Genomic DNA, 6,000 nt, shown 5'->3' with positions numbered 1-6,000 from the left:
CCTTGAACCACATTGTGTTGCTATGTGCCTGTGGTACCGACATAACACATCACAATTACTGTCACTCCTCAAACCTGACCAGCTTATTGTCTGTACCTGCACATGGAGGTGCACGTCTATGAAGAGTTTCTGGGTGATGTTTTTTATGGCACTGCTTTAGATACTTAGTTAGGGTTTTCATCAGTGAGTGACAAATGAGGTTTAGCTGTAACAGCATTCATAGATTCAACAGTATCTGTTTTGTGCGGTTGTAATGGCTTCCCTCAAGTGCAGCGCTTTCATCTTGAATAACCTTGTTCCTGTGTGAATAGCAGTCAAGCAAAACTGGACGCAGTGACAGACCTCAGAGTCAATATTTAGAGTTAGGTGGAGACCTCTTGGCTTTCTCCCTCCCTCCTGTTTTTGTTGCAGGCGGTAACAGTTTTTGGCCAATGCCGTCCCATGCAAACAGAACAGGCAGCTCTTGTCATTTGACTCCTGGGATTAACAGAAGCAAAGAGTGTAATCCTAACACTTTGAAGTGTGTAAGATCTTAGCATCTCACATCACACAGAGCACCTGAAAAGACCTATCATTGTTATTGATCTAAAGAAACTGCTTTTGGCTTTGAGCGTCATTTCTTTTATTCCTTTTAGTCATTGAGAGGAATGTGAGAGACATTTCTTAAAGAGTTACAAAGAAAGAAAGAAAAAGAAAGCAGTGACTCACCACATTCATTCAATTTAATTATCCATGTCATAATAAGCATAAACAGCCTATCTTTCTTTCGATTTTGTGCATGTGTGTTGGATTTCCAGTTACTTTCGTTGACGTGTGGCAGCAGGTCTGCTCTGTTCACCATTAATCTCAGTTCGTTAGATAACAACCCCAGTCACTCTTTCCTCTTTATGCCCTGTCCAGGTTCATGGCCTCCTCAGGTATAGAGGATCCACAGGTAAACACACATACACCTGCTTAAGCATTAACCACGTCAACCATAAGTGAATAAATGCACAGGTCCTCAGATATCCTCTCTATCAGCCAAACACACACATACTCACACCTGTGTTTAGCATGTCTTTTAGTTAGAAGGGGAAAATTCCGACATGAGCCCATTTATCAGAGGGAGAAGGCGAGCGATTAGATATTGGTGATAAAGATTTTGAGTCAACATCCCGGCAGGTGTCGAGCGCTTTTTACTGCACACAAGTGACTCCACTCCTGGGTCTTTATGGGCAATAAAGGATGAAACCTTTCTTCCCTCCATCCACCCCTATTGGTCTTCTCTGGGCAGAGTCCAGCCTCAGACAGGCAAAGAGCACACACCAACCTGTGGCCGTTACACTGACTAACCTGTTCAAATCAGCCTCCACAACAAATATATAGGCTCATTGTCCTGTTCTTGCAAGATTCTCTGTGATAACCTGTTTGGCTACTTGGATGCTTTTAAGTAGCTTTCCAGTACCCATGAAGGTACCCCGTTTTAAACGTCATTACAAAGTAAATATTAGTTATGCAGGCCAAAATGTGTAGTATTAAAACAGCTGTTGAAGTGTATCGGTAAGTTTTGTTTTTTTCGTTTAAAGATCTGTGCTTAAAAACTGAAGTTGAAAGCCTCTGGATAACACTGGATAAATCTGGCTAACACGTTAGCCAACTGGTTACTTGTCAGTTGTCTGGTTCAGCAGTTTCTTCTCTTTTTTTTTCTTTAGTAGCAAAAAACCCCCACCAGACAGAGCTTTAGGCTAATTCCCACACACAAGCAGTAGCCTACATCAGTACTACTTTGCTTCCCTGGCATGTTCCTCATAGCAACTACCTACTGGAGTACCCCAAAAGTGTTTCATTGGTACCCCATATGTACAGGATATTTCCTTAATTACATAAATTATGAAACCATTTGTTCAGAAATCAAATGCAGCTGCTGCCTCTCTATGCCTGTGAAATACCAAAGAACTATTTGAATAAAATATTTTGTCAGTGTATCTCCAGTCTATTTTCGGGCTGGTTAGCTCATAAAACTTGTGGAGGCACTGAGTGTTGATAGAGTTTGACGCCTCAGAGTAGCCCAGAAGCATATATACTGTTTTTCATGCTGTGACAGGTTCAAACTCAGAACTATAGATCACTCAGCTACAGTCACATGTCATATACAGTTATTTTAACTGCTAACTGTTGAGATGTTGCACTGCCTTGTTCTGAGTGACAAGGAAGTCTGCATCTTTTTGGACCAATGTGTAGAAATCAGTGCATCAGGTCATTGAATGAAAGAGGTGTACTACTCCAGGGGTTGATACGATCGTGTGTGTCGTGTGTGTCTGTTTGACCCACAGTCGTCCAGTGTCACTGCAGTGATAAGCAATCTCCTTGTAGACACAGGAATGTGTAATGTGCTTTCACCTCTTCTGGGGGGTCCACATTCACTCACCTCAGAGACAGCAGCGAAGACCTACAGCAGCAGCGGTAGCATGTATGAACCCCCCGGTCATTACGAGCCACCTACTGAAACCAGCTACTCCATCAGACTTTGACAGGGATGAAGCCACAGGCCGCGGAAATTAACTGAGTTAGCCATTCAGATGCTAGTCTATGCAGAGAAAGACGGGCATGGAGAATCTGGTCCATTTGTTCCCTGATCAATCAAAGTTCATTCCTGGCCTTGTTTTTGGTTTGGGATCAGAGAATTAGGTTGGATTGTCTTCCTAGTGATCCATTCCTGTGATAGTTTCATAACAATAGACAACAGAAGAATGCCAGTTGGTTTTCCTGCAGGGATTCTTAACTGTATTTGACAAATACAGATGGATGGACAGCATAGACTGGGAGCTATTGTTACATGGTGGGGAGGTTGTCCTGCATCTGCTGCCCACTGGGACCAGTTACTCCTCTAATAGTCTAAAACCAGTCCATTCATTCTGCCGTTATTTGTATATTGTGGTACACTGATGTGTTAACATATGTATGCGTTGTTTCCAGTTATGAAATGAAGAGGCCACTATATTCAGAAATTGGGATTAAAAATCTATTTTAATTCATGTTATATCTCATATTTGACCTTATTTACTAATATTTAAAGACAACATTTCTGTGCGAATTGAGCATTTTTGTTTTGTCTTTATTCACTATGGGGAAAACATGACAAAAGACATGGTAAAAGACAATTCTCCTTATTATTCACACAGATTTTCTCCTACTCTTCCAGTCCTCCTGACCTCATTTAAGTGAAAGTACCTTAACACGCTGGACAAACACACTGTCTTGGTTTGCTTGTAAATAAGAAAGATGCATCTTTAATAGCTCCCTTCAAGATAGCAGAAGGAAAGGAGAGTAAATAGAAAAAATGATAAAGCAAAGAGGAACCAAGAGCTGGTGGTCTGGTGTGCTGCCACAGTTTGCTTAATGTTAAACCAATAAGATAATACAGGGACTATGTAGTCTGGACTCACTCCATCCAGAGATAGAGCTTGGACTGGGCACTGTGTGGCGTGTGGTCTCTGGTCCCTGTATCTGATTTTCAGTTAGATAGTGGGGCCAAAACGTGTGTGTGTGCTAAGTTAAAGATAGTGTTTACAGCCACTTATTGGCAGGTGTAACTTTAAAGCAGAGTGTGTAGCCCTGTGAACTTTGCTCCTCAGACTGTGAATGTGTGTCGAAAGCCCTTTTGGCTTTTTTTTTTCTTGTTGCGGGACAGGTGAGCCACAGTTTGGAAGACGACGGTGAGGATAATGAAGAAGATGCTGAGTGTGATTACATGTCGATAAAGAGAAGGTGGATACTAAAGACTTAAATGAGAATCACAAAGAAAGAGAGAAGCAGAGAAAGATAAGATGGCTGTTCTGAACAGAAGAATTTAAAATGATCCTCGTCAGTTACTGTGCCAACCATCTCTCCAGAGGTGACCTCACCACCCACCACCCTGCTTCTTCACACCTCTCCACCCAGCAGCTCGGCCCCCCTTGGCTCATGCTGCATTTACCAGGCGCTCCAGGGATGCTCCTGTGCGGCCGAGCGAGCGGGGGCCTGTTAATTTGTGACCCATGTGGAAGGGGAAAGGGATATCGTTCGGGTTTAGTGGGGACATTGGGTTTGAGGCCAGAGGGAGCAGAAAGTTGTTCAAGCGGTGGGCCTTCACAAATGTGACACACACCCACAGGCTCAGGACCTTGAGGCCTGAATGAAGAAGAAGAACAGAAAGACAAGTGGGCAAGAAGCTGATGCTCTTTTCCTGCAAAAACAAGTGCAATATTTAATGTGATTCTTGGCATATCTCATGTTTGATTTAGTTAATTTGTTTGGATGCATAATAAAGAAAATCGCTCACTCAAACTTTGCACTTTGTCTGTTTGTCATACGCTGAACGCCAGTTGAGATACACAATGCAAAGAAGAGTGTGTAACCTGATGTCCCTAAGGCAGCGATGCACACACACACACACACACACACACACACACACACACACACACACACACACATTGTTTTTCTTCAAACATCTAGGGATGTTGTGTTGCTGTGCTGGCAAATCATGATTCCCAAGAACCAAAACAATTTTCCATTTGGAAGAAGGAACACAGGTCTTTGTTTATTCCCCGCTTCATTCAATTACCCCCTCTTTGGTTTGTTTAACATTTCATACTCATGATCTAATTTTTTGTTTGGTTGCTCTTCAGATCTGTAAATTAATGCCTCGGCTGAGCTCAGAGGCTGCATGTGGTGTAGAATTCATTAAGCCTCCTTGTCCCCTGCGTGTGTGTGCGCGCATCACAGAACGACGGCATCCCCGGAAAGAATGTGTGTGTGTGTGTGTGTGTGTGTGTACATGTGATGCTACGGTGAAAGGCACCATCTGTTCCATGTGACAGTAATGAAGTGAGGAGCATTGTGGTACAAAGCCTCAGACCCATTCATCACAGCTGTAGGCGGGACAAGCATATTCCCCCTGTCTTATAGGGATACCTCTACACACACACACACACACACACACACACACACACACACACCACACACACACTGCAACCCCACACATAACTGTATGATTTCAGTTTGCTGTTGCCTAAATGTGTGTGTGTGTGTGTATGCAAACACTTGTGGAACAGTTATCCTGAGACATAAATGTGAGTCACAAGTGTTAACTCTATGAAATGCTGATGCATTATCAGTGAGATCTTGACGTGTGGTTTCATTTGCATGTTATCTGTCATATCTGATGTGCCATTCAACCTTAGCGGGAACTGTTAGTGTGGGGTCGTTTTGAATTCGCAGTTACAACCTTGGGCTCGCGTTGTACTAGAGAAACTTGTAAATCATTTGGATCAAAACAAACTGTTGAAACATCAGATGCAAAATCCTCCCTGAAAAACAAAGAGGCCCTTTTTTTATGGAGGGTTTTAGTGTACATGTTGTTATGCCTGTTCAGTTTGACTTGCTGGATTGCAAAAAATACAATTACTTTACAAGGACAATTTATGTATGAGTTTTAGGTGACATATAAATTATGAGCTACCATAATTCTGTTGTGACTGCACTTTGCTACTTTTAAAATGATATAAACCCTTGCAAGCATGCAGAGGTGTTAAAGCTGAAACTTTTACATATTCAGCTTTGTTAGCAAGCCAAAAATGGCTCCATCCAGGTGCAATAACTAATACAATAACTAAGATAATAAGACCCGAGGTTGCATATCATAACAATGTTTGGTCTACCTATTAACTTTCACTCAGTAAACTGAGTCAGGTGAGGCACTACTATAGGATTAACTGTGCTCTCAAACAGTGATCAGTTGCTGCTGCTCGGCGTTGTTGGTGTTCCAGATTTGGACTCTGCAGGGGGTAAATCTGTCGCCGTGGCTACTGACTACATCTGAGCCTACCCATAGTTTTCCCCAATAATACAGGTTGCTGCTGACCACCTACTGCATCTTCATCTCACCACAATATATTTTCAATTGAGTTGTGGTTTAAGATAGAAGGAATGGTTAACAATGTGACGTCATTGAAGGCCTGGCACGTCCACTCAGGTGTTTTC

The sequence above is a fragment of the Enoplosus armatus genome, chromosome 6 (genome assembly GCF_043641665.1).
Source record: "Enoplosus armatus isolate fEnoArm2 chromosome 6, fEnoArm2.hap1, whole genome shotgun sequence".
Lineage (NCBI taxonomy): Eukaryota > Metazoa > Chordata > Actinopteri > Centrarchiformes > Enoplosidae > Enoplosus > Enoplosus armatus.
The sequence above is the reverse complement of the archived record's forward strand: the minus strand, read 5'-3'. Positions refer to the sequence as shown.